Source organism: Leopardus geoffroyi, chromosome B1, assembly GCF_018350155.1.
Source record: "Leopardus geoffroyi isolate Oge1 chromosome B1, O.geoffroyi_Oge1_pat1.0, whole genome shotgun sequence".
Classification (NCBI taxonomy): Eukaryota; Metazoa; Chordata; class Mammalia; order Carnivora; family Felidae; genus Leopardus; species Leopardus geoffroyi.
In genome coordinates this window covers 168,040,544-168,057,975 of record NC_059327.1, presented here as the reverse complement: position 1 = coordinate 168,057,975, position 17,432 = coordinate 168,040,544, and the positions used below count along the sequence as shown (strand labels likewise).

At 37.6% G+C, this 17,432-nt stretch overlaps 1 long non-coding RNA gene across 1 annotated transcript; it reads right to left on the bottom strand.

Annotated features, from left to right (window-relative positions):
• Nucleotides 1-1,163: 1,163 nt before the first annotated feature.
• On the bottom strand, nt 1,164-17,369 carry LOC123583520. Its single transcript, XR_006704919.1, has 4 exons — nt 17,041-17,369; nt 5,758-5,976; nt 4,460-4,600; nt 1,164-1,340 (listed from the first exon to the last, which is right to left on the bottom strand). It is a non-coding gene; the product is annotated as an uncharacterized LOC123583520 (long non-coding RNA).
• Between the last annotated feature and the right edge of the window lie 63 nt (nt 17,370-17,432).

Below are 17,432 nucleotides of genomic sequence, written 5' to 3'. Positions count from 1 at the left end.
ATCTTATCCATTTCCTTGGCCCTATACACCATCTCTGTATAGACAGTTCCTGAAGTCATACACAGCGCTCACCTTTCTTCACAGCCCCAGACCATTTGTTATCTCATAGCCATAACTGATTTTAGCCAAACTCGTTTTTAAAAATCTCGACACTCCCCAACTGAATACTCTCTCCTCCATTCCAAGAAATGGAATTGCAAACCATTTACTCACTTAACTCTGAAATCATCTAATTCTTCAATGAATGCTACAGATTCTACCTCTAAAATATATCTTCCACTAACCAATTCTCTCCATCTCCACTATCACTGTAGGTTAAGCCACCATGTTCTCCCACTTGGACTTCTGTTTGTAATTACTTCAAAAAGTGATGGGGCACCCGGATGGCTCAGTCGGTTGAATGTCCGACTTTGGCTCAGGTCATGATCTCACAGTTTGTGAGTTGGAGCCTGATGTCAGATTCTGTGCAGACAGATCTGGAAGACAGATCTGTGCTCAGATCCTGGAGGCTGCTTCGGATTCTGTGACTCCTTTTCTCTCTACCCCTTCCCTGCTCCTGCTCTCTCTCCCAAAAATAAATAAACATTAAAAAATAACACAAAAAAGTGAGATGTCCCTTTTAAAATATCATATTGGTAGATTGTAATAAGTTTACATCATAAAGACTATTGAAATTGTACCTTTAATGGCATAGTGACTTGCCAAAATCGGGGGCGGGGGGGGGTAGGGGGGGTGGAGGGGTCTCTTTGGTTGTTTCTGACTGCAATTAACAGTGGGAATAAGGAGAATTTTCATCCATAATTTCTTATTCTGTTTCTGGTGATCTGTCAGGTGTTAAAGAGATTGTGAGATGATCAACAGTTTTACCTGAAACAATTCACCCTGTATCTGACAATTAGGCAAACATATATGTGTTAAATTAGAAGATAAATACTTAGATGGACGGATAACAATCACTACTTTTAAATTTGCATACTTAGAGCCCAGGATTTCTAATGGTATGTATCAGTTTAAGAATCACATAAGATTATGACATCCTTACTGTGATCCTTTGGTATAAAAACAGAGGCTCAGAAAGCTACATGACCCTTGCAAACTCACACACCTAGTATGTGACAGAACCTAGCTTGGACCACCAATTCTCACATCCAGCCCTGTTTTCCTTCATTTCTCAAACTGTTTCTCCCAAAAGACTATCTGTGGATGTCCAAAATACTGTTGTTAGAAACGTACCTTTTTGGAAACACTAAATGATATTTATGTGCAGGCTTCAAAAAATATTGGCAGAACAGAGCTGCCACTGAAGGACGACAAGAAAAATGTATCATCATTTTCTACCCCTGCAGACAAAGAAATGGATTGTTTGTTACCAGTATTTATCAAGTAATTACTTAATTTTGGCAGTCTGTATTGCAATTTAGTGTAGAATGATTCCATTGTAACCATAAATTACTATTCTTATTAAGGTAGAAATAATATGATACAACCTGTGTTCCATTACTTTCTTTTTAGCTTATTTATTTTGAGGGAGAGCACCTGTGCAGGAGCGAGGGAGTGTGGGGGAGGGGCAGAGAGCAAGAGAAAGAGAGAGAGAGAATCCCAAGCTGGCTCACCAACTATGAGATCATGACCTGAGCCAAAACCAAGAGTCGGGCACTTAATTGACTGAGGCACCCAGCAGACTCCTGTTTTTGTTTTTGTTTTTTTTTAGTTTATTTCCGTTACTCTTTTAAAAACTATATTTTGGTCAGTATTCTCTACATGCTCCTTTTGTTAATACCACCTAAGATCTGTTTCTGATCATGTTCCCATTGAAAACCATGCTGCTTCTATTTTATAAGTCTGAAACCACAGCCCTGAATATTACATAGTCAAATGAAAATGGGCATAAAATTCTGTTCCAATGCATGAATTTTAAAGAGCTCAATGTGTTCTATGCAAGAAGATAGAACTACAAGGTTTTCCCTCATTAACGTTGTCATAATTTATTGTTGTGTTCCAATTTGGCTATTTCTTGTTAGCTTCCACTTTTGTCCGAGAAAAAATGGAATCGAGCAGAATTATTACTGAACGCATGAGGTTTTTAGTTTGGTAATAATTAAACACTAGCAAGAAGATAATTTGCATCTGAAATTATCAAAGTTGATGTGAGTAGTAGTTGAGTTATACATTCTTAGTAACCATATTATTATGAAATCTTTTTAAAATGTAATAACAAAATCCAATTTATATACATTTAGCAGACCAATAAAATTAATTTTTATAGGAAATCTTTCCTACTAATTACATAAATTCCTCCACAAGGTATCTAACCACATGGATCTTTAGTTCTCTCATCTGAAAAATAAGAATACAATTAGGGACACCTAGGTGGCTCAGTCAGTTGAGTGTTTGACTTCGGCTCAGGTCATGATCTCACAGTTTGTGAGCTCAAGCCCAAAATGGGCTCACTACTGTCAGCAAGGAGCCCGAGTCAAATCCTCTGTCCCCCGTCCCCTTATGTGCCTCTCTCTCTCTCTCTCTCTCTCTCAAAAAAAAAAAAAAAAAATGAATAGAATTTATACCTACCTGTTAGGGACTATTTATTTTATCTTATCAAATTCATTTTATTTTTCCACGTTTTATAATATACCTAAGTTATTAAAATGAATACATATATGTAACACACATTAGTATATATGTGTGAGTATAAATAAATTTGTGTATAAAACATGAGTTAAATTATACAGACTTTTGTAACAGGAATAATTAACACAATGTGGAGCAAATAGTAAATGCTCAGTAAATATTATCTGTTATGATTATGCTTCTAGGTGGAAATAAAGTTGGAGAATAACAGGTAACTATATTCACTCTCTGTCCAATATTTATAGTAATTCACCACATAAATATTTATTAATGAATTCTTCTTTGCTATTACATAAATCTACATGAAAAAATCCATCTCACTAAAAGAAGGTGATGGGTATCTTATGTACACAAATAGTGATTACACATGAAAGATTACTTCAACTTTTATCTCTTATTTTTTAGAAAGAAATAAAGATTTTAATGACAGACTAAGAATGGACTTTCTTGCCAGTATACCACTTATATTTTGATTAAACTCTCTCAGATACCAATCAGTAATGATGCAAGCATATTTTATCTATATTTCTTTCAGCAATGAAAGGCAAAATCTATCCCATGCTCTGCCATAATTCTACCTTTGCAATTGTAGCATTAGATTTTTTCAAGGTATTCCATCCCACTGAGTGGGTAAAAGGAGTTGCAGCAGTTTGAAAAATTGACCAAATATTTTATATATATATAAATATATGTATATGTGTGTATGTATATATACATATATATGTATATATACATATATATATTTAAATGTAATTCTTAACATAGAAATTCTATTTCATAAAACAGTAGCTCCACTTTTTGGCACTAGGATATCACTCATTACCTACAGCTTAAATTTTTAATTTAGTGGACACTTAGTCAAACATTGCCTTAATATATAGGTGTCCTTTTACAAACAACTCTGTACCTTGAAGTATTTATATTTTCATTCACAAGCTTGAGCTAGGAAAATTAGTGTACTTAATGACAAAACGATATCTTTAATACAATTTTGTTTCTTTTTAAAAAATATTTTGGGGGGCGCCTGGGTGGCGCAGTCGGTTTAAGCGTCCGACTTCAGCCAGGTCACGATCTCGCGGTCCATGAGTTCGAGCCCCGCGTCAGGCTCTGGGCTGATGGCTCAGAGCCTGGAGCCTGTTTCCGATTCTGTGTCTCCCTCTCTCTCTGCCCCTCGCCCGTTCATGCTCTGTCTCTCTCTGTCCCAAAAATAAATAAACGTTGAAAAAAAGAAAAAATATTTTGGGTCTTTGGTTTAAAATGGCACTAGGCTAGAAAGTTGCCCCACAATTTCTAAACAAGATGCTCATGGGGGTTTAGAAAAAGATAAATACTCCACAATCCCAAAAAGTGATGTTTGGAATCAGCCTACTGCCAGCATCTGGGTAGAATTTCTATGATAAACTTGATGAGTCTGCAGTGAGAAAAATGACTTCTATCACATTCTTCGCATCACGCAGGACAACAGTCATTCATATGAAAAGAAGGAGGTAGATTCCTGAGATCCTTGGAGTCCTAGGCTTTATACATATTAGAAGAAAAAGCAGCCATGCCATTATGGTAAGGATTCTGCCTTTTTTCCCCCCAATGTCTATTTATTTATTTTTGAGAGAGTGAGGGAGGGGGGAGAGAATACATGGTGGGGAGAGGGGGAGAGAATTCCAAGCAGGATCCACGCTATCAGTGCAGAGCCTGATGCGGTGCCAGATCTCATCAACTGTGAGCCAAAAATCAAGAGTCTGACGCTTAACTGACTGAGCCGCCCCAGAGACCCCAGGATTCTGCTTGAGTGCCAGTGGCAAAATCTGGCCACCTGCTTGTATGCTGATAATACTTAGAGAAGGCTTCTTCTAGTGAGAAGGAGGCTCGGTGTTGGGGAATACCATGAAGAGGAGTTGCAGCAGTAGCACTGGGGTGGAAGTTGCTGATTGTCAAGGTTGATGCATCCTGGAACTACCGTCTCCCCTCTATGCAGCTATTGGTAGTGTCAAAGATAAGAGGTATTTAGTGACAATTTATATTGGGGGAATAGAGCTTTTCATGTCACACAGTACTTTCGCTGAATAATCTGAGGATCCAGCCTACTATAAAAATCCAACAGAAGAACTACCATTTGTATTTATTCTTATCCAATGAAAAACAAACATTAAGCTTTACCAGCATTTTGTATACAAATCTATACTATACCCTCCTTCTTTTCCAGGGCTCATCTGCAGTGTTAGTGAGGTTTTGAGGGAAGAGTCGGAGCCCACAGCTTAGAGGGGTTGACAGGAGTACCCGTTTTCACCCCTTCCCTTTTGCAGGACAGCAACATATTGTGGTTTATAAATGCCCACTAAATAGAGTAATGGACTGGATTTGTGTTTAACTTAAATTTTCCTCACAAGATCACACATGTCTTCAAAGTCAAAGTCAGAGAACAGATTAAATGAGAAGACAACAAATTAGAACAAAACATAAGAGGAGGAAGCTGATACCAAAAAGGAGTTGGCTTATTTAGGAAGCATGTAAAGAAGCCATTTAGTAAAACAGAATAATTTAAATCCTCAATGGAAATGATAGAGTGTAAATGATAGTTCAGAAATTTTAATTAGGGCTGTAGAGAATACACTTAAGATATTACCTTCTAATTCAGAAGAAAAGGACAAAGAGATTAAAACGAAAGAGAAAAGAATAGCAAAGAAGTGAGCAATTAATAACAGGCAAAATTTTAAAGTATTAATAATTTTAAACTAAAATTAGAATTAACTTTGACCCATCAAATTAACATCGACAAAATTAAGTGAAAACATCTAGTTTTAGTAAATATGAAGGCAATCAGAACTCTCTTAGAATTTATTTTAGTGTACATTGTATTTAAAAATCCATAGCAGGTAATTAGGCATTGAAACATATTATAAAACTTGTATGTTACCTGACTTATCAAATCCAATGGAAGGAATTTATCCTAAGAATGTAATCAGGGACACACATAAAGTAAAATCTCCTACTGGCCTGAATGTCTAAGGGACTAGTTAAATAAATCATGATACACCTCTGCAACTGAACACTTTGTGGTTTGAGGCCCATTAAGGATAACTGCAAATTCTTTGACACTCCTCCTATTAAGAAGTGGGATCTATTTCTCTTCACCTTGGATATGGGCTGGCCTTAGTGACTTGCTTAACCAATAAAATGTGGTAGAAGTGGTGTTCTCGGATTCTCAGAGTTGGGTAATAAAGAAGAAGCTATTCAGCTTCTGCTCGGGTCTCTTGCAACACTCGTTCTTGGACCACTTGCCATATGATAAGACCAGCTATCCTGAGGCTGTCATGCTGGAGAGGCTGTGTGAGGACACCACATGGAGAGGTCCTGTAACCAAAAGAAAAAGAGATGTTGGGCATTTCAAGTCTCCAGCTTTTCCAGTCATCCCAGTTGAGGCCACAGTTATCAGGAAACAGAAATAACTCATCCCTGCCAAGTCCTGCCCAAACTGCAGATAGATGAGCAAAAGGAATGGTTCTTATTTTAAGCCACTACATTTTGGAGTGGTTTGTAATACAGCAATAAATAAGTAGAACATGATTTGGTGTGTGGAATTGGTATAGGGGCAGAAAATTCTCTTCTTCCTTCCAGATGCTTTGGTTGGTCTAATAATTAAATTGACATAAGCCAAAAAAAAATAGATTTGTGAAGAATTGATGAGACAAAGAAGTCTGGGCTTAGGGTAGTAAATTAGTGAGGAAGATGGCACCTGAGTGGCTCAGTTGGTTGAGCAGTTGACTCTTGATTTTGGCTCAGGTCAAGATCCCAGAGTCATGGGATCAAGACCCGTGTCAGGCTCCATGCTGAGTGTGGAGCCTGCTTAAGATTCTCTTCCTCTTTCTGCCCCTCCCCCACTCATTGTCTCTAAATAAATAAATAAATAAATAAATAAACAAACAAACAAACATTTAATTTTTTTTTTCAAGGTTTATTTATTTTTGGGACAGAGAGAGACAGAGCATGAACGGGGGAGAGGCAGAGAGAGAGGGAGACACAGAATTGGAAACAGGCTCCAGGCTCTGAGCCATCAGCCCAGAGCCCGACGCGGGGCTCGAACTCACGGACCGCGAGATCGTGACCTGGCTGAAGTCGGACGCTTAACCGACTGCGCCACCCAGGCGCCCCCAAACAAACATTTAAAAAAAAGAAATATACTCTCAAATTCATTTGGCAGAATTGATTTTCAGGACTGACCATTTTACATATATTCCTCAAATCATGTAATAGCCTTTAGAACTTACATGAGTTCGTTTTAGTTAAATACATATATTACAGTGTTATATATGTTTTACATATATGTTCCTATATACATGAAGTTAGAAACAGTAATAGCTCACAGTAATTAGCATAACATAGTGATAAATTAATTGCTTAGCAAATATTAATGACAAACATTTCTATTAAGAAATAGACGTATCACATCTATCCTTGGCATTTACACAAAGGAATTGAAAAATGTATGTCTACAACAAAGCTACACGTTGATGTTTATAGCAACTTCATAACTGCCAAAACTTGGAAGCAACCAACAGGTCTTCAGTAGGCAAATGGATAAATAAACTGTGATACATCCATACAATGAAATATGCAGCACTAAAGAGAAAGGAGTTATCAAGTCATGAAAAGATATGCAGGAAACTTAAATATATATTACGTGGTGAAAGAAGCTAATCTGGAAAGGTTATATACTCTATAATTCCAACCATATGATATTTAGAAAAAGCAAAACTATGAACACATTAAAGACCAGTGATCTCCAAGGGTTGCAGGACAGTGTTTTTATATGGAAATATCCTGCCAAGCAACTGTTAAAGCTGTGAATTTTAGGCTGTGGATATCATACTATAGTTCTCACAGAATAATAGTGATATTGAGAGATCTTATTGGAAAGGTTGCTTTACAGTTGTTGTAGGAAGCATCTTATATGGTTCTGATTGATACCAGCATCCTGGTGTTCATGTTTTGTATAATACCTTTCCTTGAGTGTAATCTGGACAAGTAGCTTGGTTCTAATCAGTAAAACATGACAATGGTCATGGGGTGTAATGGCCATGATTAAGTTACAAATGATTGTGACTTCTGTCTTGTTGGGAGACTCTATCTATTGTCTGCATGACTTGCACACTTTGATGATATGAGCTACATTGTGGGAGAGGCCCAGGAGGCATGTAACTGGGAGGCCTCCAGTAAATAGACAGGTAAGAAGTGAGGATCTCAGTCAACCCAATCTGAATGCTGCCAACAGTCACTGAGTGAGCCTGGTGACAGACCCTTCTCTGGCTGCAACTTCAGATGAGATGTTAGTTCAGATGAGATTCCTAGTTCAAACACCTTCATTGCAGCCTTCATAGGCTGTGAAAACAGGGGACCCAAATAAGCCATGTGAGGTTTCTTGACCCAGAAACTATGAGATAATGAATGTGTGTTGCTCTGTAACAATAGATAATAAAAGATCCTTTTCAGTAAAACTGCTTTTATGTAAGTTCTTAAAAAAAACAAAAAGCAACTAATTAAATGAACAAAACTCATCTTCATAAAAATCATGCCAATTTTATGAAACTCTCCTTTTCTAAGAAAGTCATATAATTCATCTGGCAAGGCAAAACAGTATCTACTATAATGTGTCTTCTAGATGTCAGACACTCATGCTATTTCTCCCTAAATCATCTGTTATGATGAAGAAGGGAAATGGGAGATATGAGATTCATCCAACAAAACCTACATGATACCGGAGGACCTACAGCTCACCTTTTTCTAGAGGGAAGGACAGTATCAAATTCCTTCACTAAGACCACCACAGAGTTTTGTCTCAGAGATTTCCCTAGTCATCATTTCCTTCAGACACAGGCATACATACAATAATGTAAGATGGCTTCTTCCCCCATTTGACCTTAGGCAATTTACTTAGCTTCCCTGGATCTCCATTTTTTTATCAATAAAATGAAGTTTTTGGATTATATGATGATGTATAAAAACACCTCCCATAACTACTAAAATATTGCAAATAAGTGCATCTAAAAAGATGCTACATTCTTGATGTGGCCACTCCAGAAGCTTCTGATAAGAGACTATAATCTTTAATGCAAAGTTGTTGGATGTACAGCCTGAATGTGCCAACAATTTCTGCTCACACATTTTATTGCAAACTTAAATCCTCTGCAATCCACAGAGATTCTTTCGAGTAGAGCCTCTAGGCTTTTTTTTTTTTTTTTGGACACTTGTTTTTTTCATATTCCTAGTTCAACTTTAAAAGTATTTATTCCTCACACAAAAAACCATAAAATACCTAGGAATAAATCTAACCAAAGAGGTGAAAAATCTATACACTGAAAACTATAGAAAGCTTAAGAAAGAAATTGAAGAAGACACAAAAAAATGGAAAGAGATTCCATGCTCCTGGATAGGAAGAACAAATATTGTTAAAATGTCAATAATACCCAAAGCAATCTACATATTCAATGCAATCCCTATCAAAATAACACCAGCATTCTTCACAGAGCCAGAACAAATAATCCTAAAATTTGTATGGAACCAGAAAAGACCCTAAATAGCCAAACCAATCTTGAAAACCAAAAGCAGGAGGCATCACAACCCCAGACTTCAAGGTATACTACAAAGCTGTAATCATCAAGACAGTACGGTACCGGCACAAGAACAGACACTCAGATCAATGGAACAGAATAAGAACCCAGAAACGGACCCACAAACATATGGCTAACTAATCTCTGACCAAGCAGGAAAAAATATCCAATGGAATAAAGACAGTCTCTTCAGCAAGTGGTGCTGGGAAAACTGGACAGGAACATGCAGAAGAATGAACCTGGACCACTTTCTTACACCATACACAAAAATAAACTCAAAATGGATGAAAGACCTCAATGTAAGACAGGAAGCCATCAACATCCTCGAGGAGAAAGCAGGCAAAAACCTCTTCGATCTTGGCCGCAGCAACTTCTTATTCAACATGTCTCCAGAGGCAAGGGAAACAAAAGCAAAAATGAACTACTGGGACCTCATCAAAATAAAAAGCTTCTGCACAGTGAAGGAAACAATCAGCAAAACTAAAAGGCAACTGACAGAATGGGAGAAGATATTTGCAAATGACATATCAGATAAAGGGTTAGTATCCTAAATCTATAAAGAACTTACCAAACTCAACACCTAAAAAACAAAGAATCCAGTGAAGAAATGGGCAAAAGACATGAATAGACATTTCTCCAAAGAAGACATCCAGATGGCCAACTGACACATAAAAAAATGCTCAACATCACTCATCATCAGTGAGTTACCACCTTACACCTGTCAGAGTGGCTCACATTAACAACTCAGGCAACAACAGATGTTGGTGAGGATATGAAAAAGAGGATCTCTTTTGCATTGTTAGTGGGGATGCAAGCTGGTGCAGCCACTCTGGAAAACAGTATGGAGGTTCCTCAAAAAACTAAAAATAGAACTACCCTATGACCCAGCAATTGCATTACTAGGCATTTCTCGAAAGGATACAGGTGTGCTATTTCGAAGGGACACAGGCACCCCCATGTTTATAGCAGAACTATCAACAATAGCCAAAGTATGGAAAGAGCTCAAATGTCCATCGCTGGATGAATGCATAAAGAAGATGTGGTATATATATATATATATATATATATATATATATATATATATATATATATATATATATACATACATATATACACACAATGGAGTATTACTTGGCAATCAAAAAGAATGAAATCTTGCCATTTACAACTATGTGGATGGAACTGGAGGGTATTATGCTAAGTGAAATTAGTCAGTCAGGAAAAGACAAAAATCATATGACTTCACTCACATGAGGCCGTTAAGAGACAAAACAGATGAACATAAGGGAAGGGAAACAAAAATAATATAAAAACAGGGAGGGGGAAAAATCAGAAGAGACACATAAATATGGAGAACAAACTGAGGGTTATGGGAGGGGTTGTTCAAGGGGGGATGGGCTAAATGGGTAAGGGGCACTAAGGAATCTACTCCTGAAATCATTGTTGCACTATATGCTAACTAATTTGGATGTAAATTCAAATATAAATAAATAAATAAAACTAGTAAAAAAAAAGTAATTATTCCTCATATTCGTTACTCTAGAAGTGACAATTCCTTTCCTTCAGAGCAAGAAAGAAATAAAAAAATGTTCCACAACAGGGGCACCTCGGTGGCTCAGCTCAGTCACTCAAGCATCTGACTCTTTATTACGGCTCAGGTCATGATCTCACAGTTCATGGGATTGAGCCTTGAGTTGGGTCATGGGCTGATAGTGTGGAGCCTGCTTGGGGTTCTCTCTCTCCTCTCTCTCTGCCCCTCCCTCTCCCTCCCTCTCTCCCTCAAATAAACAAATAAAGATTAAAAAAAATTCCACAACTGCCAAAGAGAAATAAGCACAAAACTGAATGATACTCCCTATGGTAACGCACTTTGAAATAAATGAATATTTATGAGGTGTTTAATGAATCTAAAACTAATGATAAAAGTCAGAGAAATTAGAAGAGGAAAAATAATCAGCACTGTACAAATAATAATTTACAAAAGAAAATCAGAGAAGCAAAAAATAACGTAGGTAAGACGCAGATGCTAAAGTGATTTTCTAAAAGACAAATGAAGTCACAAAAAATTAATTCCCTTAAGGAAAAAAAATCTATTTTTCCTTGGCATTCTTGCTCTTAGACGTGCACTCTCCAGGATTGTTTACTAATCCTTTAATGCCTATAGAGACATTTATTAACACCAATATCCACCATTGTTTCATTTACTGTCAGCACCTAGTTTTTCTTTGGGAGAACTCCCTGCTGAGGTTTGAGGGCCACGTGGTTCTGACCAGAATGACAGCACATTCTCTGGGAGAAACACTACAGTAACCTTCACTTAGCTATTGCTGTACAGTTTGGGTTCTGATACTCTCTTAAACACTTCTAATCTTGGGGCACAGAGCACATGAGTCTTAATTTCAAGGTCGTGAGTTCAAGCCACACATTGAGCATGGTGCTTGTGAAACGGTGGGCCTACACCGGCCGACTCCACCTTGTTCTGTGTCCCTCACCTTGACCACGCCTCCTCCCCTTGAGTAACCTCCTGCTCACCCATTCAAACTTCCGATCAAAACACGCCTGGAGACCTTTGTAACAGGACTCCGACCCTTCCCCAGCCCCAGCTAATCGGCTGAGGCCACAGCCATTACCTCACCAACTGCCCCTAGGCCCCAATAAAAACTTTGTGCTTTTGAAACTCTCTCTCTCTCCCCGGCATCTCACCGCTGCGTTGGTGCAGGTAGGGGATTGAGCTCCAGCTAGCTCCAATAAAGGCTCTTTGCTTTTGCATCAGACTCGGCTCCCTGGTGGTCTTTGGAGATCACAAATTCTGGGCATAACACTTGCACTTCCAACCTTATGCCTCCCCATATTTTAGGAGGATAAAAACTACACATTAACATCCATAATAAATTACTTATTTAGGAATTTAACTTTTTATAACAAAATCGATTAAAATGTTTAATTCAGTATTTTCTTTAAGTAAAATACAAATGTTCACTGATACAGCTTTTGGAAAAAGACATAGCTTTCATAGTTTTACTAGTGAAGATCTGTGCTCCCAAATATATGATATTCCAAAGAGTACAGCCATTGTTGAGCATTCCCTTGTAGTTATGAAAGCTACATGCCTGAAGGACACAGCAGCCAGGCTATTCATGTGTGACATAATTTGGTGCATGAGTACTATATCATTCCAGCAGGTCAAGACATTAGGCTAGGTCATCAAACAGGTTTTTGTATACCCAAACAATAAATATAGGAATCCAAAGACAAGTCATTTCAGTTATTTCTAAATCCCTGAATCAATAAGTTTCATGGAGGAATTTGTGAACCAGAAGCTTTGCTTTTAAGGTGTTTTTTTTTTTTTTTCTCTTATAAGTTTATTTATTTTGGGAGAGAGAGTGCAAGCAGGAGAGGGAGGGCAGAGAGAGAGCAAGAAAGAATCCCAAGCAAGCTCTGCACTGTCAACATGGAGTGGTACCTGGGGCTCAAACCCATGAGCTGTGAGACCATGACTTGAGCTGAAATCAAGAGTTGGATGCTTAACCGACTGAGCCACCCAGGCGCCCCACTCCCAACTTTTTTTTTTTTTAAATCATAAAGACTAATACACCATGAAGTAGTTGAATTGTAAAGGCAGTCACAAGAGTCTCACTGGGGCAAAACAAAACAAAATGGTGCCTCTTCCCTTGTATTCTTAATCTTCTAAACCAATAGATGATATCTGTGATGAATGAAAACCACAGGCCAGTTGATACACTTCAAGTGTGAAATAGGAAAAATTTTTTTTTTTTTTTTTTTTTTTTTACTTTGGTGTTCTAAAAGTTGCCTTTTTCATATTCAATTCTGTTTTCAAGGCAGGCCAATTTTATCTTTTAGTCAAATTTATTTCTTCTCCATCCCTACCCTACCACTGCCCTAATAAGCCATCATCATTTATCTCTCAAACCTAACTTCTAACCTGCCTTCAAGCAGCTGTCAGATTGACCTACATGAAACACTATCTAGCCATGTTACTCCCCTTGCCTAAAACCTTTCCAAACCAGCAGTGGCTGTAACCACCTACAACATGAAGGCCACACTCCTCCTTCCATGGTCTGGCTTCTGATTTCTTTTCAAGCTTCATCTCTTTCTGAATTCTAAACTCCTGCAACCTAGAAGTGCTAGAAGTTTCCTACATGTATCATACCTTTCCTCACATAGGATCTGGAATGCCACGCTCCACTTTGAATTATCAGCCTAGCTAAGATCGGAACACCAACTTAGGTGGCATAATTTTGTGGTTGATGGAATGATTTTCAAATCTATCAGAGTAGTGTTTGAATGTCCCTTTGTTACATACTATGTATGTGGATTCAAACAAACTATTTAACCTGCTAAAGCCTCAGTTTCCCCATCTCTAATATAGGGGATATAATACTGATTATAGAGTTGTATTGAAGATTAATTGAGAGAGTATTTATAAAATTCTTAGAGGAATATGTGGCACATACTAAGTCCTTATAAGTGTGTATAAATTCACTTTCACATGAAGACTCTTCTGAGACCTCCACTCCCTGACTATGAAAGGTGCCTCCCTTCCGTTCTCCTGCAACAACCTATCCACATTTCTATCATAGCAATTACAATATTGTAATACAATTATCTTTCATATAATGACTTTCTTCCCTTGATGGTGAATCCTTTCGGTACCATAACCACATCTATTTCATTTTTGCAACCCTGAATTAATACTGTGCTTTTGGATACTTACCGGAATTTCTAAAAAAAATGTAAATGCGCACCTCACATACTATTCCATGACTGTGAACTGTTTCTCTCATTTAACAAAAGAGTATCCTAGTGTGTCAAGTTATTTTCTCAACTAGTTTATTTACTACCCTCTGACTTCAAAAACTCCCACAGTGGTTGTCATCATCTTTTTATGTATGGTTTGCAAAATTCTAGCCCTGAACTTTTTTCCCAAGCACCTGTTAGATACTGAATATCTAAGAGTCACATTCTAGTAAACATCAATTCATTTTCCAGTATACCAAAGCTAGAAAATGTGAAGTCATCCTGGACTCCTACCTCTTTCTACATCAAATTAACCCTGTTAATTCTGTCTCCAAAATACCCACCAATTACTCTTTCATCCCTGTTCTCTGCCAGTGACTCATTCAGGCCTTTAGCGTGTCTCACTTAGACTATAAAAATCAGAGCCTCCCCTCTCTCTGTCTCCATTTCTCTCTCATCACTTCATTTGCTTTCCTCTTCAGTCTACTTACACACCTCTGTTACAATAGGCTTCTAAAAACAAAAACCTGATGTGTTATTTCCTTGCATACAGTACAATAGCTTCTGGGCAGGAAAATGGTGAAATGCTAACTAGCAAGACCTTTTTCAAAGTTCTTCACCAACTTGACTGAAATTGTTTTTTCCACACATAACTCCTGCCACTTTTCTCCCTTTTTCCTCAAATAACTTCTATTTTGTAATATGAAAGTATTTATAAAGCCCTAATTCGAAAATACATGAAACTCTAAAAATTATCACAGGTTTTAAAAACTGACTTAAAAAATGAATTCTAAGCTGTAGTTTTCACTGGAGACACACGGTGGCACCATTTTAGCTGCCTAACAGTATTGGAGGTCCTTTGTTAACGTCCCCTAAATACGCTTTTAAAGTTCTGGCATGTGCTTGTGAGGACTGCTGTGATGTCATCCTAAACATTATTAACAGTATGCTAGGGTTAAAATGCTTCACAGTAACTTTGAAGCAAATTTAGAGGTGCTAGAATTATTTACGTATTAGGATTTTATTTATTATTCCCTTTATTATGGGCTAAATTGCCCCTCCCCCACCTCCAAATTCATATGTTGATGTTCTAACCCCAGTACACCTCAGAATGTGACTCTATTTGAGGATAAGATCTTTGAAGAGGTAATTTAGAATGAGGTTTTTAGGGCTGGTCCAAATCTAAAATGACTGGTGTGCTTATAAGAGGAGATAAGGACACAAAGAGGTACAGAGGGAAGGCCATGTAGAAACAGGGAGAAGACAATCACCTATTATCCAAGGAGAGAGGAGGCCTCAGGAGAAACCATCCCTGCTGACACCTTGATCTCTGACTTCTAGACTTCAGAGCTATGAGAAAATGCATTTCTATGGTTTAAGCCAACCAGTCCGTGGTACTTTGTTATTGCAGCCCTAGCACACTGAGAAGCCCTTTAAACATGTTTTAAAATACATGTATACAATATACATAAATACAATAGTTGTGGATTGATGTAACCAATCCAATGTAACCAAATGATGTAATACTAAGGATGTAATCTCCCTATTATATAGTTATTCATGGGGGAGAGGATTCTTGATTTATGTCAGATTTTAATTATGTGAGTTCTTCAGAAGTCCTTGCCTCAAAATGCCACTGTCCCAAGTCTTGCCCATTTCCCTCTACCGACCATGAAATCAATAGTTCATATGTTTTTACTTATTTTCCCTTGCTCAACAGACTTTAATGGAATGGTTAAGGGTGCAGACTCTGGAGTTAGACTGTTTGGGGTCACAGCCCACTTCATCACTAACTGTGTAACTGTGGGAAGTTTCTTAAAAAGCCACATTTTTCTCAGATGTCTGTAAAAAATAGTCACAAGAATACCTGCATTCCAGGGCCCTGTAAGGCTTAAACAAGTTGATAAAAACAAAGTTGTGTAGAGTAGTACTGGGAACATAGTGGGTAAAATTATGCTGTCCACAATCCCTCTGCTTGGTTAAACTATAGTAAAACTTTTTATCCTTCCAGGCTCAGAGGATAATATACCTCCACTTTGAAACTTTATTGACTCAACCTTCCCTTTCTCCCCAGATTGAAAACTAAATAAACTTGTGCTGCCAAAGATATTGCAGAGGGATGAGCTCTGGTTTCAAATACAGATTTTTCCATTTACCTATTAGGTGATTTCAGACAGTTTGCTTAATTTCTTCGAGTTCCCATATCAAGTCCAGTACCTGACACAACAAATGCTCAGTGAGTATTTTTTCTAATGAATACACATCCGTGGGTTTAGGAATGTAGCATCAACCCCATAAGATATTGCAGTGTTCCCAGAATGTGGGACTAATGGAGGTACCAAGATGACTTTAGGTGAGACAGACATGGCATCCAGAACACTGAATCATACAGAGAAAATTCTTCCAATTTTATTTCAATACTGCTAATTAAGTCAAGGAGAAAAATCTTTGTTTAGTGCTATGTTTCTAAATTCTTCTGTAATGCCTGCTAATCCATGTTTTCAATCAAGAGAGATTCAGAGGCTTTCACAGGTAAGATGTTAGCATTGAATCACATTTTTTAAAAAATTAATTACACTTATTTTTACTGTTTTAATTTATGACAGGTCATTCTGCTTTTTCTATTTATAGTAATGATATAAATTTTTCTTTTAAAATAAATTATCAAAGGTAATTTGATTTAAAGAAAAATATTAAGTATATAAAAGGAGTATAAAGATATGGTGAAATCGATGAGAATAATATTCAAATTACTGCTGTTTGGGCAACACTGATTTCTGTAAAGTACCATGAATTATCATGTTCATTGTACTTCAAGGTACCTGTAAAGTTTATTCTCTAACAAAGGTGACAGTAGTAATTAGTGTTGTAACAAGTACTGTTTTGGTTAATTAATAGGAATCCAAGAACAAACTAGAACCAATACAACGGTGAACTCAACACAGCTGCTGTTACCATTCCTCTGTATCGAACACTAGATAGTCCAAAAAAGCTCAAAGGTGATAGTGCGGGACAGACACTGGTCTCATTATCTCTTATCATTACCACCCACCTTACTTAGCCAGAGCTCTGCCCTCTGCAAGGTCAGTATTTGTTGACATCGTAACTTGAAGATGATGGAGACTTCTGGGAGTTCAGTGTGTAACTTTTTTTCACCTTCTCTCCTGTCCCAAACTTTCCCAGGATACATTATTGCAATCAATTTTACCACCCGTTTCCTTACAGGTGCACTAAAATATTAGCAATATCACTAACGACACGGGGGCTCTATTTCGACTTTCAGACTTTCAAAAACAGTTGCAATATTATTTGCCATTTGATAGGAAGCTAAATGTCAACGCTGTTTCGAGCTCCAGACTGACACTGCTGGAGAGCGCTTCCCCTCACGTGACTGCCTTACAGCCCCGCGCGGAGGCACGCCGGCGTCACGGCGTCGGGCGACGT